This window comes from Columba livia, chromosome 1, assembly GCF_036013475.1.
Source record: "Columba livia isolate bColLiv1 breed racing homer chromosome 1, bColLiv1.pat.W.v2, whole genome shotgun sequence".
Taxonomy (NCBI): domain Eukaryota; kingdom Metazoa; phylum Chordata; class Aves; order Columbiformes; family Columbidae; genus Columba; species Columba livia.
In genome coordinates, this window is record NC_088602.1 from 185,166,843 (window position 1) to 185,193,427 (window position 26,585).

At 42.5% G+C, this 26,585-nt stretch overlaps 1 protein-coding gene and 1 long non-coding RNA gene across 8 annotated transcripts in view; one reads left to right on the forward strand and one right to left on the reverse strand.

Moving 5' to 3' along the window:
* LOC135578217 (uncharacterized) overlaps nucleotides 1-18,229 on the reverse strand; it is a 36,719-nt gene extending 18,490 nt beyond the window's left edge. The window contains exon 1 of the long non-coding RNA XR_010469565.1: nucleotides 18,053-18,229. This is a non-coding gene — a long non-coding RNA (uncharacterized LOC135578217). The remainder of the gene's footprint in view (nucleotides 1-18,052) is intronic.
* A 3,716-nt stretch (nucleotides 18,230-21,945) lies between these two features.
* MET (MET proto-oncogene, receptor tyrosine kinase) overlaps nucleotides 21,946-26,585 on the forward strand; it is a 92,534-nt gene continuing 87,894 nt past the window's right edge. Inside the window, exon 1 of one of the 7 annotated variants that reach the window (XM_065048792.1) lies at nucleotides 21,946-22,104. The gene's annotated coding sequence lies outside the window, so the exon portion shown is untranslated. Of the gene's footprint in view, nucleotides 22,105-22,130; nucleotides 22,374-22,614; nucleotides 22,843-26,585 lie in introns of those variants that run through there. The other 6 variants (XM_065048788.1, XM_065048793.1, XM_065048791.1 and 3 more) reach the window with 6 other exon arrangements.

The following is a 26,585-nucleotide window of genomic DNA, read 5'->3' on the forward strand; positions in this document are numbered from 1 at the left end:
AAATAGCTAAAGGCCAAGCAGACTGTCAGATAGCTACTCTTTATCATTTGGTGCCCACAACTGAATGGGTGCAATTGTGAGGATGCTTTGCATTTTGTGAAACAGGAGTGCACACACTCCAAGGAAATGGGTGCAAAATCTGACTTCTGCTGTGTGGGAAAGTTCTCAGCCTCCAATTACTATCTTCACAACAGTGACTGAGTTTCCTAACTGACTCCTGAAGTCCCAAATTAATGTCCTTCAAATCTCCATTTAACACTTAGAGATACACACACAAAGTTCTGCCTTTCTGCAGATGAGTATACCAGAACCACCGGTATTTTGGCAACACTGAACTGTTGGAGCACACATCTTTCTTTTAAATCCTAGTAATTCCACACCTAGCATCACAATATTGTGGTCTTTGCCCATCCTTTGAAAACTGACTTGATAACTAGGAATGAATTTAATCCCAAAGAATCCACATTGTGGTGAAGATGCTGGTATACTGATTGATGTCCTGATTAAGTCTTTGCACCTATTTGGGATGGTAGAGGTACTTTCCTGCCAACTGAAGTAAAAGCTGCAAGAAAGCCATGTGCAGCCAGGTCAATGGTCCAGTGCCACCAGTGTTGTCCCCAGCAGTGTCCACCTCTGACCCTCCAACTCTACGAACCACCCTGCTGGGTCATCTAAATAAAGGTACTCTCAGTTCTTCCCAGCTGAGGATGCACCTGATCACATGCATAAAATACTCACAGTAGGCAGAGCCCAGCTCCCAACTTAGCCAAGGTTTCCAGGCTCCCAGCCCATAGAGCAGTACCCCAGACATGGTACCTTCCTATCTTTTAGCGCCCCAGGCTGCCAGGTTTGTCTCACATGCGATTCTATATTTTAAAATGTACAAGTGCATACACTTTAGTAAAAGAATAAAAGCCTTAATTCTAGGTGCAAATATTTGTACTTCTGCTTCTAAGCACTATGATATTTGATACTGCTCAAATTAAAGCCCCAAATGTTAATCTGAGGCTCTAGTAGCAGCAACATGAGTACAAGCTTTCTTCTTTGTTTTCCCAGTGACGTTAACCATTCCCTCTAGAAACAAAAATTCTTCCCTAGGATGCTTCTGTGATTTCTGGCTCGTCAAAGGAGTATTGCTGAGATAAATCCAGTAGGAACTCTCTTGTCACATGTAAAAAGACTGACCATTTCTCTTTCTTGTGTTTAGCTATTTATCATTGCAGAGTAAGGAGGAAGGGAGCTTGGTGGGTTTTTTTCTATTTTGGTCATTGGTCTTTTAATAGATAAAAACCCCATAATTATTAATTATTCTGGGCTTTGTTATCCATGTTAGTATTTTCAAACTCTAAAAATAGCTTAATTAGATTAGTCTCCCTAAGAGAGGATTGAAATAATTTAACAGTAGAGTAGCAATCAGAAGAATACAATAAAGGCTGTACCATGTTAGACAGATAGGTCCATCCGTCTCAGTACCTATCTGACAACAAGCTAACATCAGAGGCTTTTGAAAGGGTGTTGAAATAGGGTTAGCACCCAGTAATAGCCCCTCAGCCTTCAACAATTTGCGGGCGCTGAGATTCAGTTTGAGCATAGTAAACCTTGGTGGGTTTTTCCTCCTTTGGTTTTTCAGGAGAGAAAAGTCATGCGTAAGACTGGGAAATACACTGAGGAAATGAGATAAATATCAGAACTCTGTTAAAGTCAACAGATCTACATTTGAATAAAGCTGGCGCTACAGAAAAAAAATAAAGGTACATTTTAAAATAGACTATGGAAAGGCAGAAGAAATTGCCTTGACTGGAATCAATAGGAATATGTCATGGTCTTGTTTTATCGGTCTTCAGGCTGACTCCCAGCTTCAGAATGTAAACTCAAAGTACTCTATAGTTTTTCTACATGCTGTTGAACATCTGCAGTCTTCCATTTGATTTCATTTCAATGTATTTGGGGTGGTTTTGTCACATAAATAGTGAGATCTATAGCAGTACAATTTGCTTTTTCATTTCTGTTTGAAATCAAGCTAACACCTTCTGTATATAATGTACATCCTACCAAAAAAAAAAAAAAAAAAAAAAAAATACTGCCACTCATGTGCATTTAGGTAGGGGTTATAGTAGAAAAGCCAAACCATCTCAAAAAAAGACAGTCAACTGATTTCTGCCTCCCCTGTGCATGGAGATGTACCAGTGGTAACACCCCTAACCAGGGTGCTGAACACTTCTGAAGAGGGGGTACGATGACCCCATTATCTGCACCCTCCATCCCCTACTCCCAGAAAGCAGGGAAGCAATGAGTGTGTCTGGCTTGTAACTCAGCCTTGGGTGCCTTGCAGAAGTCCAGAGGGGCAGGCAAGAAGCCTGGCAGCCATGGATGGGACAATCTGGAAAGTGGCTCTACAGGGGATAATCTGGATAGTGGTCCTACAGTACCGGCTAGGTCTCTGCCTACTCCTGTGCCGAGCATCTCAGAAGGATTATCTGCAATCCATCTCCTTCTGATGATATGATTGGTTGATGTCTTGCCCTTTCTCTTGAGAATTATCCAAAGCAGAGCTATACCAACAAGAACAGACGATCATGGTAAGATCGATATGACAGAGGAATGCATATTTTTACTGTCACAAGGCAAAATCAAACTGTGCTGTCCTCCTAAGAGTCATTGTATATGTGATAAAACTAAAAAAACATCCTGAGAAAGGAGAAGATTTGACTTCTGAATGTCTTGGTGCTGCCATAATCCTAGGATACATCTCCACTATAATCACTGTGAGTGTTTCCAGTCCTGAGAGATGTTTCCAAGCCAGTTTTATCTTAGTTATGCTGAGTACTGACAACAACAGAGCTAAGAAGGCATGGACTATAACAAGTCAAAATGCTTAAGGCTCCTGGCAATTTTACAGTTCATAATGAAGCTCATTACAAGAAGGGCAGTTCCTTGTTGCCGAGAACACTGATCATTAAGTTGTGTTGTGTAAAAGATGAAGCAGAGGTTCAGTCCTGGGTATAACCATCCATCAATTGCTGTCTCCTGAAACCATTTCAAGAGTCTTAGCCCAGTTCCAAGTGAACATATTCAGACCACTGGAACACTGTCACACCTTGTACCTTCTCACATTTCCCTTGAGCAGTTCCAGACCAGCCATCCTTTTTCTCTGAGAAAAAGTTTCTCTGTCAGAGCATCACAGTTCATTGGTGCAGCAGTGTTAGGGAGAATGCAATTATGTTCTTCAAAAAAAAAAGAAAAATTCATACTTACAGTGACATTGCTTCAGGGAGTAAAACTTCAAACAAACCCTCCCTGTTTTAAGACTATAAATAACTCAAATCTCTAAACTTATGCTATGACTGCCTGAAATAATTTTTGTTTATCTCCTGTATTTTTTAAAGTAAAAAGAGCTTTTGTGAAAAGCGAGACAGGGTAACCAGTAGCAAAGCCTTATCCATGAGCTTAATTGCATCCTTTGAGCTGAAATATTATCAGAACTTTAGCTATACAGAAAGTCAATAAATAATAATGGTAGGATTAGATTATGTACCTACATAACATGAGGTTCTCCTGTCTTCACATTCGAACAAAGCTAAATTACTTAAGCAGCCATTTACTGAATACCATTCCCTTCATCAGAAAAAAATAAGTGTGTATAAGTATATACATTTTGGATATATTTATAGGAAGCATAAAGGTAATTTCAAATGAAGAGACACTGGCATGTAAATGTGCTGATGACAATCCCTCTAGTCCCAAACAGTGTCTTACAACAACTTCTATGAACCTTTTTATGGAATACCTGTGTACAGGTCTCTTGATGGTATTTCAGAGGAACTCATTAAAAAAAGAGATTATTTTTGAAACGGTATGTCATTCCTGTGATAAAGATTAGATTTAGTAGTGAGCATAGTGGTGGCTCTTCATGCAAGTGTCTTGAAAGAGAAGACCTGCAGGTACTTCTATCTGATTGTATAAACCAGTTACAACTCATACAGCATCATTTTATTCTGCACATGTTTTCCTGTGTTTTCTGGAGCACAAGTTAGAATGTATCATGGAAGATGTCAGTTATAAATGCGTAATTATTACTTGGAACTTCTTTCTAAAACAGAACATCAAAATGGCAAGATTAGACTCGAGATGACAGTCAAGTCTCCTTGTTTATTTCAAGTAATAAAAAATCAGCTAATACTTAAGCTAATTAAAAAAATGAGCACTGATAAGCTCAAAGTATCCATCCTTCTCACATTTGCATTATTCTTGCAGAAAACAGTAGTCTTTTTAGGAAATCAGAAAAGTTTACTTGGCAGACAGTATGTTTTCCTCTGGAAAACAGTTATTTTTTACAGGCAAATCACAAAAACTTCTAAATCATTCCTCAAAACTCACTTTTAAAAAATACTCTGTTTATTCAAATTTCCAAACCTTCATTTCTAAACTGAAGTATTGCAATGTATAACAAAAACCATACTTCTGACTTCCATGAAGCAAGATTATGAAATCTCTAATGCACTTCCAAAATTATTTCCAGCTCTCTGATTTCTCAAAAGTACTGTTTAAAGCCTAGCTATTGGCCATGAAAAATTGTATTTGTTATCAAAGTCTGCAACAAACTATTTTTATGGTTGCCTCATCTTATAAGTCCTTACTGCTTTCATAAAAAATATTGTGCCTCTTCAAATACTTAATTACAGATGTAAGATTCAAAATATTCTTGTAGTTATTACAGTTTGGTTGGGCTTTCACTTTTGCCTACAGTATTTTATTTATTTTCTTAGCTTCTTTCTCTATTTTTTGCTCTGTAAGCTTCTTTCTGGAATTTATGGTGTCATCCTGGCTCCAAACAGACTTTATAGCATGTTCCCACTTTCTGAAACATTATGCTCATTTCTTCAGTTGATATGAAGCATTGAATTAACCAGTGTGTTTGTAACCTGCAGTGCTGGGAGTCAGCCCTGAGACAGCCCCTGGCCTAAGGAGAAATTAGCCCCACAAAGGCTGTTTTATTTATCGTGAAGCCTTGCAGCACAGCCATGCAGTCTCCAAGCACCCTGGACCAAACCTGCTTGTTGAGAGGTAAAGTGTGTCCCCGGGGGAAGTGATGAGGATGAATACTTGAAGCCTTCTGAGGATGCTGCTAGTGGCACCTCACTTCATCCTGCCTCTGAACTCAGCCACCCAGAGCAGAGATCCACACATCCACTTGCAGAGCTGCCAGGAAGTAAATACATACCGATTCTGAAAAACGCCAAAGAAAAGCTGAAGCCGCAAGACACAGAATCACAGAATGTTATTGGAAGGGACCTTGAAAGATCATCTAGTCCAATCCTCCTGCTGGAGCAGGAACACCTAGTTGAGGTTACACAGGAAGGCGCCCAGGTGGGTTTTGAATGTCTCCAGAGTAGGAGACTCCACAAACCCCCTGGGCAGCCTGTTCCAGTGTTCTGTCACCCTCACTGAGAAGTTTCTTCTCAAATTTAAGAGGAACCTCTTGTGTTCCAGTTTGAACCCATTACCCCTTATCCTACCACTGGTTGTCACCGAGAAGACCCTGGCTCCATCCTCATGACACTCACCCTTAATATATTTGTAAGCATTAATAAGGTCACCCCTCAGTCTCCTCCAAGCTAAAGAGTCCCAGCTCCCTCAGCTTTTCTTCATAAAGGAGATGTTCCACTCCCTTAATCATCTTTGTTGCCCTGCACTGGACTCTCTCCAGCAGTTCCCTGTCATTCTTGAACTGAGGGGCCCAGAACTGGACACAATATTTCAGGTGTGGTCTCACCAGGGTAGAGCAGAGGGGAAGGAGAACCTCTCTTGACCTACTAACTTCCCCTTCTAATACACCCCAGGATGCCATTGGCCTTCTTAGCCACAAGGGCACAGTGCTGGCTCATGGTCGTCCTGCTGTCCACCAGGAGCCCCAGGTCCCTTTCCCCTATGCTGCTCTCTAATAGGTCCTTCCCCAACCTACACTGGAACCTGGGGTTGTTCCTGTCCAGATGTAAGGCTCTAGACTTGCCCTTGTTATATTTCATTAAATTTTTCCCCGTCCAACGCTCCAGCCTGTCCAGGTCTCGCTGGATGGCAGCACAGCCTTCTGGTGTGTCAGCCACTCCTCCCAGCTTCATGTCATCAACAAACTTCCTGATAGTACACTCTATTCCCTCATCCAAGTCATTGATTAATATATTGAATAATACTGATCCCAGTACTGACCCCTGAGGCACTCCACTAGATACAGGCCTCCAACTGGACTCTGCCCCATTGACCACGACTCTCTGGCTTCTTTCCTTCAGCCAGTTCACAGTACCCAATCATCCAAACCACACTTCCTCAGTTCAGCTGTAAGGATGCTGTGGGAGACAGTGTCAAATGCTTTACTAAAGTCAAGACAGACCACATCCACTGCTCTGTCATCATCTATCCACCTCATTATGTCCTTATAAAAGGCTATGAGGTTGGTCAAGCACGACTTCCCCTTGGTGAAGCCATGTTGACTGCCTCTAATGACCCTCCTCTCCTTGATATGCCTTGAGATGGCACCAAGGATAAGTTGTTCCATCACTTTCCAGAAAGCTATGTACCATGTCTGATATCTGTTCTCTGAGAATCGTTGCTGACCTATCTTTTTAATTTACATTTTCCTGAGTTGGGTCTTTTTTTAAGACTTTGAGTTATGATCATTCTGCCACTCCTTGACTTCACACTTTGAGTGAGGAGTGCATTACGAGCTGACTCCATCTCTCTTGAGGAGAATCACGGGATCAGCCAGGTTATGTCTCAGGTTTTCCCTTGGGTATCTCATATGCTGTGGAATTGTCCCTTTTCAAGTAAGTTTGTTTTCCATTTGAGTATTAGTCTATGATGGGTCTCAGGATGGGAATCAGCACCAACACTAACTTTCTAAGGCAGCTGTCCAGTTGTTGTCTGAGCTGCTGAGAGCATGCTAAAAGTGAAGTCAAAAGTAGGCAGAATGGTTGCTCTCCAGATGGATCCATCTCTCTTCATTGACTACAGACAGGATTTGACTAGTTTACATTACATACCAGGCTTTCGCACTCTTGAAATTAGGTGCGGTGAATCTCATTTTCAGCAATTACAGGAGCCTGAGCTTTATGTTTTGAATTCTGAGGTGATGAGGTCTGTGAAAAGCAGCTCATCAACGAAATCCAGGGGTCTATGTCAGCTTAACAGCTCTGGTGGGTATAAACAGGAGGCAGATCCAAGCACCTGGTCCCTTCCAAAGCCCTTGCTCTGTACAGATGTGTTGATCAACACCTTTTGCCTTTACTCCAGGTTTTAATCCAAGCACGCTGTGGGCCATCTTCTCACTATAACTATTTCGAATACCGAGCACAGGAAGGATAGTAATAGCAGTGGTTTTGAATGGTTAGTAAAAATCTTCACCAAAATAGCCTATGAAGACACAGCAGTATAAACCAAAGCTCTTATTCAAATTTTAACCCTTAAGTCCACCTACACACACAAACAAAAAAAATTTACTCTCCTTTGGAAGTACCTTGAGAATAATTAAATTATCTCACTGCAGACTGACAAGTAGACCAATTTTTTTTTTTTACCTGCTATTTTGCAGTGAGGATGCTGACTAACCCAGCTGAAAGCTGATAGCCTGCCAGTACTTTCCCATAATTTCCCTTGAGGGATAAACAGATTCTCCCCAAATTGACTGAGAAAGCACAAGGACTAGGAATTACACAGCCAGATACATGCAATATATTGTATAAACAACAAAGAAACAACTGTGTACATGTGGGTGTACAGTTCACACCCAGCTTGCATTAATTTGTCTTTTGAGACCCAGGCCATGAACTCTCAGACTAAATGTGAATGAAAACATACTCCATAAGAAATCTGTATATTCTCAAAATCTGAAATGTTTTAATACTATTAAGGAAAGTTTATTAGTTCAGAAAAGAATTGTTTTCATGGACTTCTGGGACTGACATTAAAACATGATGGAACTAGAAAAAATTTTGGATATAGCGACAAGGGTTATGTTCAAAAAGAGGCTGAGTTGGTTAGGATTTGCCAGCTTGGAAGAGTGGCAATGAGGGGAAAATGTAGGAGGTACAAAGAAATTGAAGTATGACAGAGAAAAAAAAATGTTCTGTATTTCCAAAAACACAGGTGAAGAGCCCAAATAAAATTGAAAGACAGCAGGTTTAAAACATACAGGAGGAAGTGTTGGAGGTTTTTTCCACAGCAGGTTTAAAACATACAGGAGGAAGCACTGGAGGTTTTTTCCACACATATTCTTGTTAAATGGTGGAACTCATTGACAGAAAACACTGAAGGCCAAAAGTATATACAAGTACCAAATGTGTCAGGAAAAATTGATGGAAGAAATGTCCATCAAGAGCAAGAAAACAAAAGCCTGAGGAATCAGCAGCTGGCTCAGGAAGTCTTCCAGCCACAGAGTGTTGGAAAATGGTCAAGAAAACTGGGGAAAACCTCCCTGCATGTTTTCCTTGTTCTTGTGCTTCTTCCTGAAACATACACTGTAGGTGACTGTCAGAAGCTTGACAGTTTTTTGGGGACTTTTGTCCTGATCCAATATAACAATTTTTATATACTTATATAGTTGGTGTCTCTCCCTGGACCTCTGCTTTGTTGCTATGGCTATAAATGTTTTCTGAAGTTTCCCAGTGTAACCATACCTTCAAAGAGCATTTTGTCAAAGCTAGTGAATCTTCTAATATTTCCCAGGTCTATTCTTCTTCAGTTATCTATCAGGCCTTTTGTCTCCACAAATTCACTGACTTTGTCATTTTGAGGACTCTGATCTATATTTCTTGATACAAGCTTTTGGATATAATGAGACTTCCTCTTCACATGTGTTCTTTCTTAAACCTAACCAAAACAAAATGAATATTTTTTGGTGAGAGAAATGGAAAAAATATATTTAGTGATATTCTTGCCAATATTAAACAATCAAATTGCAGTAATGAGTAAGCATCTTATGAATAACAAGTAAGGCAAAAGCAATGATTAAAATAAATAAACAGACAACTCCTTTCAGCAATTTGAGAACCATGTTTGATGCAATGCATTTTTTTTGACTAGCCGGCAAAGCATGAGTATGAGTAAGATGCAAGAGCTAAAACCAAAACAATAAGCCAGTGTTCAGACTTACAGAAGAAGGAAGTAGGAGCAACTTTAAAAGCAACTGAGAAGTGGTAAATAGAGAAAATAGTAAATGCAAATAAATCACAGCTGCAGAGGGAATTACAGAAAGTTAAATGTTTGATGATGTGAAATCTAAGTAGTTTAATTCTAAGTGTTAATTATTTCAAGAGCCTTTTGCAGCATGCTGAGTCTAGTGAAACAGTATGAATCACTGTCTAGCCTTAAATATGAACCATAATGGAGCTTATGCCAGTTATAGGGTCTGTTTTCCCATTTTTCTACTAAAGCAGTCTTCAGGCATTGTTTATTTAAGGGATTCAAGACCCTTCCCCTAGCTTCTGCTTTGTCTTTGTACAGCACAACAGCTTTTCTTTCACAAATGTCTTCATAGCTGTCTTTTAAATATGCAGAAGTGCTATTTTTCATTCCCCTACAGGGAAGAGCTGTCTTGATACAAATATTGATATCACTGGTTTATTACAGCTGCCAATAGTTTGGTCTCAGAACAGATTCATGCCACACATCAAGCTGCAGCAATGTTTTACAAGCAGCTCTGCTTCAGACATCTGCTCCCACATGTATGGGATTTGGGCATCCTGGTGCCATTCCTGGTAAACTCAAAAAGCAAAGACAACATGGAAATCGCCATAATGTGGATATTTTTTCTTCTCATGCCATGATTCATTAGGCAGTAACTGATGGCGTGCTGGAAGAATGGTTCAGATCCTTCAGGAAAAAAGGAGATTCCACTGTTTTTTTTTTCCCTTCTTCGTGATTCATTTAGTCCATCAGAACAGAACATTTCTCTGTCCAGATTATTTATATACCAGAATACCAGAGGAGAAAGGATTCTTGAGATGCACATATTCCAGACTTTCTCAGAGGTGAATTATAAAATTCAGTTTATATTACAATGAAAAATTACACATGGGCAAGTCTATTATTCCTTATATTAGGCAGCCTTCAACAATTTTTAGAATAATTTAATCCCAGGCACGATTAGCAAGCATTGCTGCATCTCAATATAACATTAGCTTTTGTGGATACTATATAGGAACTGTGTAAGTGGCAAATTTAGACAAATACTGCTTTTGAAGCACAGTTTATGTGAGAATATGCCTCCTGACTTTCAAACAGAAGGGAAGTGTTAGGAACTGAATTTGTGTAGTTACTTACAGAAATCGCAGTAAGATGCTCATCTATATCACTAAAACCTTAAATATTTACAAAAATATGGATTTTATATTTCAAAATTCTGTGGGTAAGAAATGAGATATTACTTAGCCATGAAGTGTGACACACGTTTATGCCACTGTGCAAATAATGATGGTAAAATATGATCTATATATTAACTAGGAATCCACGAGGTGGCAGTGTCATAGTTTTCTTACTACCGCACCCTGAAGCATTAATTTTCTTTTAAAATATCCTAATGTCATCATGATACTTATCACCCCAGTTTTGAAAAATCTGGGGAGGTATTTGAAACATCTCCCTCATCTCCAAAACATGTCAATGAAAAAGTATTTTCCTAAGAAAAAGCAGAAGCGGTTGTATGAAAATGGGAGCTGGCTTCCTGCGAAGCATCTGTCACACTCCTGGCTGTTCAGAGCTCGGGTGCCTGTGGAGGCTTTTGAAGGATGCTGAATTTGGGCATGATCATATCCTGCAGAGAAATCAGAACATCACACCCTGAAATCAACCAGTCCTCAAAAACTACTTTCATTTACAGCAGAAAAGTAAAATGAAAAATTAATGACAATTTCTCCCTATTTCAGATTTATTTAGAAAGCCTTGACTTTGTTATTTAGCAAAAATACTGAATGTTAGACATATGTTAGCTTGTATCAGATCTCTAATAAAAAGCTCCCTATTTAGAAAGAGGAATACAAAATATGTCCCCACGTTCACGAAAATATATCTGCATTATTTTTTTAATAAATGCTAAGAATGCAGAACTACTAAGAATATCTAAAGAGAGAGATACCCTTGTCCTATTCCAGTCTTACCCAGGAAACACAACGTCCCTATTGCAAATGAAGGAAAAGGTCATGCAGACTTTAACAAGTGGTTTCATTGGAATTCCCTGGCTGCGGTTGCCTTTGCACCCGCTCTGGGGTTACTTGGGGGCTGTTTTGCCCTGTCCCCAGGGCTGGGGTTGTGGCCATCACCCTGGCTGCTGGCCCTCTGCCAAGGCGGAGCCGGGTGGCCCACGCAGAGTTGCCGTCACATTGAAAAGATTAATGCAATTGGATAGATCACATCCGTCAGGGTCTGTCAGATTCCCAAGACGATGATTAATTAATGTAAGCTTATTTAAACACAGTATATAAATTCTAAACTTTTCCACATCCAACGTGAGCTTTCCTCCCTTATTCTCACAAGCCCTTCAATAAATGCCAGGGATATAAGGCCTTGAATACTCAAATGGGGCTTTTCTCAGCAGAACTGGTGCTGGGATTTCCTCACCACCTTTCAGAGCAAGAGCCACACTGTCTGCTAGCTCAATCTGTCAGCTCCTTCCAAAATGACCAGCTAGGCTCCATGGCAGCCACAGTCCTCTTCTTGAAAACTCACACCTGTGATAGTACCTCTTCCTTCTCTCACCACCACTCCTCAGTGGGATCTTCTCTTTCCTTTTCCAGCTCTCCACATGGCTCTCTCTCTTATTCCCCTCCTCCGGTCTCTCTCTCAGGGTAATCTCCCTCACACATAACATCTCAGCCATGGTTCCCACTCTCTTGCTGTTCCAGACTAGACCTCAGCTCAGTGTTGAAGGCACCTGCCTGGAGGTGCCTACTTGCAGGTGTCTGCATGGGAGCTGGGTGCTCAGGCCACACTGCATGGAGGTGTAAGCCAGTTCAGGAAACATTCAGACATCTAAAATGAGTCTCATCAACCACAAGACATACTTCAACCCTCTGTCCAAGTCAGCCTTTCAGCTTCTCTATGGACATGTCCCATCTCCAGCAGCTTGGATTAAACTGGGTTAAGACCCATCTTTCAGCCTTCCTCTGTCACCTGTGTCCTGCTGCAAGCCCAAGGCAGACCACCACCTCAGACCTGCCTCCAGATGCTCATGGGTTCAGTCTAAGAGAAATCTCTGTAGCCTTTCAAACCTGACACAGGCATTCAGAGCAGTGGTGCTCAACTCCAAGACCAGGCAGGGATATCAGGACAGGCAGAACTGGCTCTGAATCCCTGCAAAAGGCACGGAGGCTGCTTCCTATCCAGGAAAGGGGCATGTGAGGTTTGCACTCAAGCCAGTGAAAAAAAACAAAACGAAACAAAACAGCAAAGTTTGGTAAGGAAACCCGTTCCTGGAAACTTTCAAATTTAAAAATGGCAACCTGCACCATGTAAAGTAAATGATGATTAGACTACTGGAACTGCCAAGATATGAAGAGAAGGAGGGAAATAAAGTGGTCCATGAGCCAAAATCTGTCATCTCTTGATGTCCACTTAAGAACTATCTCCAAAACTACTTGGGCAGAAGTAGATCGGTAGTCCAAATGTATCTCATTAACCATGCTTTTAATGAAACTTTAATGAAACCATTAACTATTACAACTAGTGAAATTAACCCTGTATACTTTTCTGCATCTTTAATCTTAAAAAGAAAAAGAGAGAGAACACTACAGTGAGGTCTAATGTTACCTTTCATAATGAGGGAAAACATCAGCAGCCATGAGACAAGAAATTTACGAGAAATGTAGGAGCTGTATAAGGGTTGGTTTTCTATGTTTTCATCTGTGGATTTTGTCTGCTTTCTCCCTCAAACCAAAAATGGCCTGCTTAAAATCTCTTGAGCAATATTGAAGATAACAAAACTTGGATGGAATATTTCCACTGATACTCAATCTAAATTAATTGGTTTTGAAAATTCCATCTCTTGCATTTGCCTCAGTGCTTCCCTGGCAGAATGCAGGCAGAAAGGCTGGGTTATGACTGCTGGTCCTTAACCGAGAGCCAGATAAGAAGCATTAAATGTCCTGCATCTTGTGTGTAGTATATGAAGAAAAATAAAGTTATTCACATTTTAGACGCACTGGATTACTTTCTCAGACATTTTTCTTTGTGTTATCATTTGCTATAAAAGGAAACTACGCTGTCAAGATCCCCAGCTTGGGCACCTCAAAAGGCATGTGAAGTGAGCTGGGTCTTGCCCAGGTGAGGGGAGAGGCCAGGAGCAGGGGCAAACCCACCCCTAACATAGAGGTCACCCCACAGCAGGGTGAAGGGGCTGGAGACCTTCCTTTCCTTCCTAAAAAGAAGCAGCCTTTCCTTTTCACCTCCAGCCACACCTCCACCCGGGCCACTCCCCTGACATGTTTGGGTTGAGATTAGGTCTCTTCCCTGATTAATGCCAACGGGATGTGTGCAATGAGACACATCACAGCCTTGTAGGATAACGTTAACAGTTATTACATCATTATTGTCATTAAAGAGCACTAACACGCACCAGCAAAATGTTCCAAATACACTTTAACTCTGAGAAAAGCAATAAAAACTACTTTAAGATGTAAAAGATCTGTTGAGGCTTGCACATCGAGAGGAAATTGAAAACCCCCAACAAATGGCCAGTCTTCCTGTATTGCTTTCTGCGGAACTTGTAAGAATTTCACAGAACTGATCCTTTATTTCTCAGGGGACGCAGAGGATGGGCTGAAGTGACCCGGATGCTTCAAAGTGGCCAGCTGACTTCACAAACTGACTTGACCAAGGTGACTGAGGTGACCTCCTTTATCTGGTGACCAGGATGCCCAAGGCAGATGATCCAAATAACTCTGATTTCTTTCTCGTTTCTCAAGAAATGGTTGCATACAAAAGTCCCTGGATTTCACAAACCAGCAGCCAGCTATACAAACAAGTTGCTAATGTATAGATACACAACACAATACTGGCAAAATGAATGTTTTCAGATTCAGCTTCATAACTGAAGGCTCCAATTTCAAAGCTGTCTTTTAAATCTGATTTTCACATGAGGCTTATGTCCCTGACCTATTTAAGCATCAAAAAATGTTTCCTTTAGGATTTTTGGACTCTCAAAAAGATAATTCTATATTAGACCTACTTTTCTCCCTCTGCATCTCTAGAGGTTTCCTCCCTGCCTTACCTTATACAAGACAGTGGTTTTCTCTGTTCCTCAGTCCCCTGCCAGTAAAATTAAGCTAACAGCACTTCTCAGTGATGTTTTTGAGGGAGGATTAAGACAGCAGATGTTTGAGATGTTCTTCAGTACATTAACATAAGAGAACTATAAGGGGAAGAGTATATGTAAGAAAGAATAAAGAAAGGGTGAAATCTTCCTTGTATCTGAGTTGGGAGTCAAACTTTGGGAGCTGATGTGGGAGTCAATCAGAGCTGGATTTGTCCTGATGGTAATTGCAGCTTTTATAGGATCATTTAAATTGTCTGTCAAATGAAAATATTTCTGTATAATGAGCATGCTATTAAAAACACCCCTGCCAAACTGAGGGCAGACACGGTCACCATACCTATGAGGGACTGGCAGAGATGTGAAGGTACCACCAAGCTGGGTTAAGAGCAGCACACGATGCCTGAGCCTTCCCCGGCCCTTCACAAGCCAGCTGGGCAGATTGGCAGGGTGAGTACTGCCATTTAATTTGGAAAAAAAGCATCACCTTCCAGTGCCTCACTTCTGTTGTACTCATTATATAGCTGAATCTCCTGAGCTGGATCCGTTTTGCCATACTGTTCCTCTCTTTCCTGCTGCCCAGTTCTTGGTGGGGTGCTTTTGTTCTTTCTTAGAGATAAAACTAAACCTATGAAAGCGAGCAAAATCAGGAAGGTGTTCTTACAAAATCCACATTTTTAACTTTGAATTTTGCCTTTGTTAAAAAACTCTCAGATAGTAGATAAAGGAAAGTGAAACATAAAATTACAATGCTGAAGTAATCACTTTTAGCTTGGCTCAGTATTACCTAGAAACTACTTGTTTCATTTCATTTGAAATCGTTCCCAAACTCAAAGTTAAACTTTAAACTCACCTGAGTCCTTGCTGGCATGTTAAACGTGCCTTCTCTCTGGATGTTACACAGCAGGGTTACTCACTCTCAAAGGAGTACAAATGGTAGAATTTTAGCAATAGTACAAGGACACTCCGATTTTTACTCATTTTTTTTCTTTTTTTCTTTTTTTTTTTCTTTTTTTTTTTTTTGTGTGTGGAGCAACATATTGTTATCAGTGTAGATGTATTGTTAAGGGCACAAATATTTCCTGGCTACATGTTATGGGTGTGCTTCTGCCTAATTTAAAATAATGGGATTTTAACGTTTACCTCATTCTCCATAGTATTAGATGCATAATCAGCATATGTGTCTAATTAAATTATGAAAGTTATTGAAAGGAATAATCTCCTATCAAGATCCTTATGACTTGGGCTGTATCCTAAACCAGCCTTTTGAGATACAGTTTTTGGCAAATACCATATACTTACATCATTACAGAATCAACATGTTATTCTAAAGTTGACTTAAAAATGCAGATTCTTTAATAATAATGAAGCAAATCCAGGCCTGACTTACAATAAACTGGCTTGGTCACAGAATACATTCCTTTATCTTTAAAAATATATCAGAATAGGTATTGTACATAAAACACAACACATTCTAAACCACATTTGGGAAATTGCTCATATTTAATAAAATTAAGTAAAAAGACTAAAATATTTTAGAACTGTGTTCTTCATGGCCACGTAGAAGACAAATCTGATATACTCATATGTGAATAGAGGACCAGGTTTTCCAAATCAAAAAATAATTTTGTGTATAAGCCCCTAGAGGTGGTGAAAAGATGATGAAGAATGCTAGACACGGTTCTCCAAAACAAAGGCAAATTCCCACTATAAACTACATCAGTCTAAGGTTTTGCCAAAGACCTCCACTTTGGTAGTTACAGCAGGCTGAGATGCAAGCTCCCAAGTCTGCAAACACTTATGTATGCAACTGATTTCACTACCAAATATGTTTTGTAATACCTCCTCTTTCTTTCTACTTGATGCCTGGTCAACTTCACGCCGAGTAAATATAGGTCAATACAGGATCTATTTTCTCCTACATTCCCTGGTGTTTTATGGAAGTTTTACAATGATAATTTCTGGTTTTGAAGTGCTTTACTCTCATTTGTTGAAATATTGAGGAAAAACCTTTGAGCTAACCTGATAACAAAGTGCTACAAATGCAAGAAGTAAGCAAAAAAATAAATAAAGAGTTTTTTTCCTCCAATCTCTCTCAGTTTCCCTCTGAGATGGTGTTTACAGCAGCATTACCTTAGGCAGTAGCATCCTGAGATGCTTTCAGACAAAGGCAAAATCTGAATGTAACAGTTCTCTTTCAACTTGCAGGAGCTACCAGCGGTAATATTTGTGCAAACGCCACCCTGCGGAGCTGCCTCGTGACCTACGATGATGAGCACAACCACAGAAACCAGGCTACAAATGCCGGTGGCACTCAGCATCACCAGACTTAGGTATGTGCTTTAGGCATCTGATTATCCCTAGTGAAGCTTCTGTCCTCCAAAGGGAGGCTGAATCAGGACAGTGTTTGTTCATGTGTGTGTGCACGTGTGTTAGTACAGTCACACCCTTCCCCTGCTCACCAGGTGCACACATAGCTGGAGGCAGGATTTGTCCCTGTGCTTTTACATAGGCAGACTTTCTATTTCCAGTGGTCTGGCTGCCATGCCCTTTGTAAACATAACCAATGAACTGAAGGAAAAGAAGAAAAGGTTGCGCCTGAGTTACCAGAACCAGGCTGAAAAGAGACTTCTGGAAACTTTCTAATGGTTCAACAATAACCTTGCAACATGGGAAGCATTGTATTCATAGTGATTTTACTACAAGAGAAATGCAATATGTTTGCAGACAAAATAAGGGGGGAAAATGTAGTTAAATTGTACCAAAAATAATGGCAAGAAAGAGCTATACTTATCAGACCATTTTAAGACGGCTAAAATGTGCAATACCAGTAAACATGTGAATATAATACACAGCAAATTCCTCCCTTCGTAAATATCTGACTTTTGAATGTCCTCAGGTTCATTTCCAGTTATACAAACAAATCTACAACGCCAAAGTAGCATGTATATGATATTGGGGTTGGTTTTTTGCTGCTTTGCTTGAAGCAGTTCACAATGAGAAATGCTAGAGGAGTGTGCTGGAAAGCCTTTGCTTCTGTTGTGTGAGCTCAGTGAATGCATCGAGGGTTACTGTGCTTGTATCCATCTCAGGGACATGAGCATAAAACCAAAAAGACCATTCAGCCTTCCACCCTTGAAATTATTTCTTGGTTTTGTACACTCAGAGATACACGTTCAGGGATTTAACATATTTCAACAACATTAGGAAGGGAGGCACGGCTAATGTGGGAGCCGCATTGCAATGCACGCCGTCACCTCCCAGTTCCCCTGCTGCTTTCGAAGGGTGAGGTGCCTCCTCAGTTTAAACTAACATAAATCTTGACTGCTGCAAGCTCACCCCACTCCTCAGTCTCTGACATCGTCCTTTTGCAGGCACTAGCACTCATGTTACTGCATAGCAGATGGATTTGAAAATCTGATCTCCCTGTAAACGAATCTTTGTTCTTTTGAGTGATTTATTTTTGCTGGATTCCTGAACTTCATGCATCGGTTTCCCGCATGGTCACTGAGGGGCTGGGGCTGGCACAACAGGGACACAAATCCATGGCAATCCAGACTTCAGATGCACTACCCCTACCCACATTTTCCTCTGTTCTCAGCCAATCCAGTTAGTTGTTGCTTACACCATTTAGATTTTGGAATTGTTCAGTTGTGATGGTCATTTACAACCAGAAAGACAAATAAGAAGAAAAACCCCATCAGGTTAAAAAACTATGTCCCTTTCCTCAGTGAATAAACAGAGAAAATACATCACCTGTGATCCACAGCGCAATGAGTTGCAAACACCTTCAGCTATGATCTGTGTTTCCATATAAATGGAGAGCTGCCCAGGGTAGCTCAATGGTTCGAGATTAGGATTTCTAGCTGCGGACTTCCATTTCTGGCTTTGCAAGGGACTTCTGCAACCTTCAGCCACAGAAATTTTTTTCTGGTGCCGTTGTTGACCCCCTTGCAAACAAAACAGAAAGTATTTATTTAGCTTGCAGAATCTTAGTTAATAAATGCAGGCTTAGTTAATAAATGCCTAGATAATTAATAAATAGCCATAAAGTGCAGTGATGATCAAATCTTTGAAGCCTACAGATCTATTATACGTAGCACTTGTGATATTAGCCTGGTTTCCAGAGAGGCAGCACAATGGTCACAGGCATGCTTTCTCCAGAGCCCAATCTCCCCGTCAGCACCGTCTGTCCCTGCCCACTGCGTGCTTTTTGTCCTCAGGGAAGGCAGAAGTGAAAAATGGATTATGCGTGAGTGACTTCAAGGGACAAAACCGTCACAGGGAACTGTGCCTCAGGCACAACCCCTTCCTTGAGCTGCCCCTGGCATTTGCAGGCACGATGCCTTCCAGTAAACCACGGTCTGCAGGAAGTACACATTACCCCAGTAGGGTGTTGCACTGATATTTTACCTTTGGATCACTGGTCTGTAAGGCGGTCAGGTTGGGTGGAGTCATCTAAGGCTCTTTTTTTGTATATCACTCTCTAGGGAGGCTCAGACTGTCAGCCCAGGTTGCAGGAGGGTACCTGATACCCACCACTACTAAGTTGAAGTTTGTCTCCCGTGTTCTTAGGCATTAAATTAATTCCTTTCCACTGCCTTGCTCCTTGTGAAATCATTTACTCATGAGTAAGCTCTTCTAAGGCAGAAGTCTCTGAAGTCTTACAATGACATTTGCATTTTATATCTGCTCCCAAAGGTGTGAATGACTGCAGCAGAGGACAAAGAGCAAATCCACTGATGGAATATTATGTTTCCAGTAGCTGTGATGCCATATAGTATAGCGTGGTTCTACAGAAGAAATGTATAGCAGACATATTTTTGATTTTGCGGGCTTTTTAAAAAAGGTGGTTAGATCCACATTCACAGAGATATTTAAATATCTTCTGCTGATTGAAATTAAATGGGACTTGATACCTAGGTGAATCTGCTCTTTGGACTCCATTTTGCTGCCTGTAGTTACGATAAATAATTTCTTAGGCTCTGTGACACAAGGCACCATCAAACACATCGGACTGAACTGGGCCCCTTAGTGTGTTGAGGGAATTCTACTGCCAATGCATAGAAATATAGATTTTCCTGTGTTTTAATTCCTTATCTTTACATTTGAAAATTCAACTTAAACACAGCCTTGCAACTCATTTTTCTAACTGTATGTTTGTATCTTTAGACAAGCTATAGTGTTAGCTCATCAGCTCCCTATCTTGAAACACGTCAGGGCTTGGAAGCATGTGCCAATACTCTCCCGGGCATGTTCCAGTTCCCTTGCAGAATAGATCACCCTGACAGACTCGACAGTTTTGAATTTTTTTTCCAGTGTTGTCAGCTTTCTAAAATGTGCCCCACTGTCATAATTATGCCAGATGCCTTAAAAGAGTGGAGAGGAGCAGCTCCTTTTGGACAGGAGAGAGAAGCAAGGAAAAGTTGTTAAAAAGCGAAACAAAACAGGATGATAAATAAGAGGGTCATAGGTCTTTTTTCACCAGTTCCTGCTCCTTAAAGGTGCTCCAGGCCTCTGAGAAGCTGTTCATGGTGTATCCACCTCATTGCAAGCAAAGTGAAGAGAGTATCTGAGGATTATCAAAGCCCCACTGCAATGTAGTTGTCTCATACAGCTAACCTAAAATAACAGGTCATCAGCATGGTCAAAATGGAAAGGAAACATCTGTTTCTCCTTTTTATGTTAGTGACAATCCATTTGTTAGCTTTAGAATAGCACAGGCTGTCCCACTGATAACAGCCCAGGCGCTGGCTGTTCAGCCCAGGCAGGTGCATGGGGAACTGTGGAGCGGACTAAGAACAGATAACACATGGCCTATCCTTAAGAGGATGAGCATCAGACTCAAATCTTAATCTTTATCACTTACGTTCAAAATTAATGCCAAAGATTCTTCCAAGTCTGGTGTAACTGTACAGATGCACACTGGTTAACTGATCACTAACTGAAGCCTAGTGAGTGGTACGATCTGAGTGTAACCATGCTTTTCCCTTCAGGGGCTGGCACTGTGTGTGTTGCTTCTTTTTCTAACTACTGCTGAGTATTAATTGAAGTAAGGGTCACTGAAGTAAATGGACAGGTTTTCAGGGACTTCAGACAAACAAGATCAGATCAGTCAGAACATCTGTATTGCTGGTTGGTTTCTAGCAATCTCATCTTTCAGGAACCAGGAGAAGGGGCTGGTTTTATTTTCATGTGATATAATCTTTAGCATGTTGCTAACATACATACATGAAATGAGGAGACATAAGTGTAACCTCACCTGTAGGCACCATATGCTTTTCTTATTAAAACAGGCTGTCTTTTTTGCTATCTGTTGTCAGTAAAAGTACTGCAGAGTAAGAATTTCACAAGTTAAACACATAAAAGATTACACACTGCCTCCATCACACATTTGTTTTTGTGAAGAATTGGTTTATAGCTAGGTTAGACATCTTTATCACTAGTGCCAAAAAGCCCGTAGAAAAGAGGAGACAGATAAACAAATTGTGAAAGTGCTGCTGATGCAGATTAGTGGAAGGCTGGCTAACTGCGATTTAAAAGCATTTTGTTCTGATGTACAGCTTTGTCTATATACACATCATGGTGACATCCCAGGCCTTAACCAAATACATACAATACTTTATTTAATTTTCCTTTCAAAATGTTTTGATGTAAGCTCTGACATTTTTCCCATGGTTAATCATGAAACTGGGCAATGCTTCTTACAGTTCCTTGTACTTTACTCATGCAAAACACTCATTGGTTTAAATTGTATGATTAAGGGGAGCAGTGCTGGGGCCAAAAATGGAAGAATGCAAAGAGAATATAGATTTCTCCAACAACTTCTATTGGAATATGGAGCCTTTCACTTAAAGTCTGGTTTAGATCTGGTTTAGCTGCTGAAACTTATTACCACAAAAAAAAAAAAAAGATGGGTCCTCTGTTGCGTGCCCTGGTGTTGAGACTTGCAGTCTCTCAGCAGCAATGCAGGTGTACGTGGCACTGTTTGGTGCCTCAGTTTCTCAGCACCTCTGAAAGATGATACCATCTGCCTTGCAAACCTTGCAAGGGAGATGGCCCATTGCTTGCCATTTTATATCCTGTAGGAAGCACATATGGACGTAGATAGCTATTTGATGGTCTGCATGAACTGAAGTCCTGTAGTCTGAATTACACATGGACAGAGGTTCAGAATGCAGCTGGCGCTTTGACACTGCGACAGGGACAATATGGGCTGAGTTTGTTTGCCACTACACATGCTGTGGGGCACAGGGACAAGCCTAAAGATGCCCAAGCCTTGCCTTCTCAGGGTAAGGCTTTAGCATCACTCAGGTGTCGACACCCGATGGTGCCCAGGGGCTAGGAGTGCAGAGCAGGGGCTGTGCCTGCATGCCACCGGTACCCATTCGGCCTGAAAACGTCCGAATGCAGGATAAAGGCCACCAAGGGCGGCCGCGGCGGGTCCCCTCCTGGCTTTGCCCGTCTGAGGAGCCACAGCCACCCCTCCTGTTCCCGGCCTGGGGGAGCCTGGCCGGGAGGGATGGGGGGGAAGGAGGGATGGAGGGAGGGTGAGAGGGAGGGAAGAAGGTGCCCCCTCCTTCCTTCCCCCCGCCGCGCACCCGGGCTCCTGCGATGTGGTGAGTCACAGGCAGGTCAGGACCGCGCCGGAGGGGCGGAGGGAGCCGAGGGGACCGGCTGATTTACCGCTGGGAGCCGCCACCAGCGCGGCGGAGGCGCCGGAGGGAAGGGCACTCAGAGCCGCCCCGCAGTCCAGGTGCCGGGCGGGAGGCCCCTGCCCGCTGGGGCGCGCAGCCCCCACTGCCCAGGTAAGCACGGCAGCGCGGGACCGGGGAGGCTAAGCCCGCGGTGGCAGAGGCGGCTGCGGGGCTGCAGGGAGCGGGCAGAGCGGCGCGGGGTCTCGGAGGTGCGCCGAGCTGCGCCCCGCCCCGCCCGGGCTGGGCCGGGCTGTACCGGGTGCCTGGGCGAGGACCGCAGAGCCAGCCTGCGGGGGTGCAGCGCTCTCCCCTCCGGCTGCGGTGCTGGCGCGCAATCCGCTCCCGCTCCGGTAAGGACCGGCAACCGCAGGGAGGACGGGGTGAGCCGGGGAACGCGGGGAGAGGGATGAGCCAGGAGCGGGGGAAGGACGGGGAGCGGCCCGGGTGCTGCGCTCAGCCGCGCCGTGCCCCGCCCGGGAACTTCGCGGGAGCGCGGCGTCCGGGGCCGCCGCTGCCTTCCCCGGGGCTCGCAGCCTCCGCGCCGGGCGGGCACCGCGGGGGCAGGTGAGCCGCGGTGCGGGGCGCAGGCACCGGCCCGCCCCTGCCCGGCCACGCTCCGCAGCGCGCCCGGACCACCGCGAAGTCACTGCCGCGGGCAGGGCTCCTCGGGCCAGTCTCCGCCGCGGCCCCGCGGTAGGCGGCTTGCGGTGGCCGCGCCGGCTGAGCGCGCTGCTCCTCCCGCCCCTTCCCGCTCCGCGGGTGCGGCGGCAGCAGCGGCTGCCGGCGGAGGGTCTGGCGGCAGCCGCAACGGAGAAGTTCCAACTCGGAAACGGTGGCTCCTAGGTGCAGGTTTGTGGTGGCTGGTCTGGCTGCCTTCCGTGAGACTGAAGTCTGGGGGTGAGCCGGGAGCATTCCCCAAGTTGGGGATTTGCACTTTGTGGTTGTACAGCGTTCACAGTCTTCCTTGCACTCATATTGCGGTTTGGAGGGTTTGTTTGTTTGGTTGTTTTTTTTCCCACATTTTTAAAAGCAGAATTTTCTTTAAATGATAAATAATTCACACCATATAATGGCATTCCAGCAGCGTTTTCTTGTCAGCATTAAATTAGCTGGTCTTCGGCTTTATAAATATTAAGTGGACTCCATAGAAATTGGAAGTTTCGCATATGTGTCTTAAAATAGGGATTTATAGTTGAGTAACAGTGCTGTTTAACAAACTGTGTGCTTGTAACCTGTAGGAGGTTATTGAAGCTGCAATGCATGCTTTTAAAAGAACCTGTGCCATGTGTGGTAGTTCATCTGCTTTCATCCTACAGGTGCTTTTTGCATTGTCCACCAGCAAAAAGAGGATGGTGTCTTTTTTTTTCTTTTGAGATCTGAGAGGTTTGGATTCATAATCAGGCACGACAAAGTGTCTCACGTGTTTCTCTAAGAGCTGGTTGAATGTTTACAGATCATTCACTGTGAGAGCAAAAAGCTAGCCTTTGGCAGGAGCTGCATGTTGAAAACTAAGTTAGAGAATGACTGTACCGCTTGTTCCTTGTGTGCTCTAATCTTTCTTCAGCACTGTATGATTCTTTTTCTAGCTGTCTTCTAATATAAACTGAATCATTTGAAAAAAAGGAATATTTTATAAAACATTCATCTCTCTACAGAAAAGAGAGTCAGCTTCTTTGCTTTTTTGGTAGGGAAGGAATGAATTGTCTTTCTTTACTATCTTATAGGGCTTTTTCTTTTATTTATTTATTTTCTCCAAAGGATAACCCCAGCATAGCAGTTCTTTATCAGTAAACTAAATTGCACATGTGTTGGCTGGAGAGTGGTTCATGGAGGTGTCGTTTGCTCAGGGGAGATGGCAGTGCAGCCTGTAGATGAATGAGAGCACACTGAGTCAGGGCAAGCCAGCCAGAAAGCCAAAACTCAGCAAAGGTTTGATGAACAGCTGATGAATGCAAAACTGAGTGGAAAATGTTGTCCTCCTGGGACTGCCATTCCCATCCTGATCTTACTGCATTTATATTTTTCTGGTACCTTAGCTGATGACCTGTAACCTCCTCCTGCTGGTCCAATGCAACTGAAGGGGCCAACCCACCTACTCTCATTTTTCTATGATCTGCAAGTGACTGCTTTGAATTTCTCCTTCAAGTTGAAAAATACAAAGCCTGCTGCCTTCCAAATCTGGCTTGCAGGACTCCAGACAGTAACTGGCACAGCTGGCTGCAGTGCAAGAGCAGCAGCCTTGACTTCACAGCCGCAAAGGGAACCTGATGCTGGCAACGTGCTGCTCTAGGGTAGCCAGAGAGCCGGAGCTGCAGCAGCAGGAGTCCCAGACCTCTGGACAATCTGCTTTGTACCATGACTGCTTTGTGGTGGTGATGTGTCTAGATTTTATTCACTTCAGGCAGAAGGCAAAGAGAGGTTCTGCATCTCCATGTGTGTTTGTGGATTATCTAGTGTAAGGGAAATCCTGCTTGGGCTCTCTCAGCACTACAAAAACATCATTTCTTGAGTGAGAAGGCGACAGAGTAACTGAATGGTGTTCCCTGAAACTACTGAAACACAAAACCCAGAACGGAGTTTCAGGATCTATTTGATGCAAAAGAGAAGGAGCGGGCTGCGGTGTGATACTTCAAACAAACCTTCCTAAGATTTTTGGGTTGCAACCACACCTCGATGGCTGGTTCCTGTGAAACCCTTGTGTCCAGACTTCCCACCCCCACCTCCCCATTGCTGCCTCGCTGGCTGCCCTTCAAGCCAGTGGCACAATTTCATGTTTCATTAGGCTGTTACCCTCAGCTGAGCCATCATCCTGTGCATCTTGTCCACCATGGCCACAGCCTGTGATTTTTGCCTCCCACACAAAGTTTGTGGCCGGTAATTAAACCCATGGTCATGCCACAGCAGCTGCCGCATGGTCCCAAGCAGCACGTCATCACTGAGGAGGCAGGACCACAGGCCCACAGAGGACTTCAGGGATGGCACCACCTTGCCTGTCCCTCCCTGTGTGGACAAACCAGGAAGGTTTCTGTTGTTCCCCCCCTTGTGAAAATGTTGTGTTTTTCTTGGCAATGGTTTTAACAAATCTATATCTCATACATAGTGACTGGTGTGAGCACGTTAGCAGAAGCCATTTTTAAATCAGTTTCCGTACCCAGGGGAAATGTACTATAGACAGGGCCTTCAGGAAACGAATAATTAGGTGACCTTTTTCCCCCCAGAATATCAGGTCTGTTTTATGTAGAGCTGTTTGAAGTCACACAAATTCTCATTACTCTCCAAATCTCTAACCTTGCCTTGTTTAAGATACCTTTTAGGAAATCAAATCAGTGTTTCAATCTAATTTCCAAAGGCATTCAAACACATGGTATGTGTGCTAACTTGTTTCCTCTAGCATTAAAAAATCTAGCAAATTGCCAAGCTATTTGCCTGCAGGAAAACTATGATGTTGTACAAGAAGATAAAGTATTGTTTTCCTACAGTTTTAAACATTAGAAAAATAGAGGTAAAGTTATCAGACTGAATTGGTCTAGGATATAACTCCTTTGAAGGAAGCAAGTTACCAAGTAGATTGCCTTTTTTTTTTTTTTAAATCTGTTCTGAGACTTTTGAGTCACACTGTGATCTTTTTCAGTCACTTGATGTGGCTGGATGGTGACCGAGTCCCCTTGGCTCAGATGGACCTTCCTTGAATTTGTTGTGATTGAGTACTCCAAGTATCAGAGTGGAGAACTGAAGTGGAGATAAAGAATGTGAGTGTTTTATAACCCTCAAATTTTAAAGGTCTTATAACCCTCATATTTTAAGGAGAAGCGGTGTGCATAAGCCAGGCACAGGGTGCACATGGTGCAAACAAGTAGGTAGTGGATGCCCAGCAACCTCTTTCCTCCACCTCTCCCCCCGGCACACCAGCCTCCAGGGAAGCAAATGCCTTGGAGCATTTCATTTTTCAAGCAGGTGTCAATAGCAGAAGAGTTTCTGTAATGCTGAGGAGTTTAATAACTCAAAATACTTAAACAAAAAGCTTTTTCTTTGTGCATCCTGAAGCTCCATGGTAGGCTCTTCTGCTTATCCCAAGAAAATGAACATGCAATTGGCCTTTTGTGTGGAAGGCGGTGAAAGGGATCTCATTTGAATTCATGATAAATTTGTTTGCAAGTGCATGCAAAAGGAAAATTGCCGAATGCTTTCAGAAGATTTTCATTTTGCTCAAGTGTTCACACCATGGCCATCGCCATGGTATTTGATAGCTATCCATTTTGTTGTGTGTCTTAGAGCTTTAACCTCTCTCTGAGGGGTCACATTGGGATATCTTTTTTTCCTGTAGTCACACAGAAATTACAATTTCTGTGTAAGTTGCTTTCCTCTACCATAGCTCTTTCATTTTGATGTTTATCCAACTAAGCAGTATCAGAATCTTTTTGACATGTACGGGTACCATTTCTGTGAAGGATCAGTGACCTAGCTTGATAAATTTAAAAAATCAGCAATATAACTAAATATGTGACATTTATTGAAATTCATTCTTTGCCATGGAGCTACTTTCTTTCAAAAATATTGAGAATAGTAAGGGATTGCATCTGCAATTTGATTAA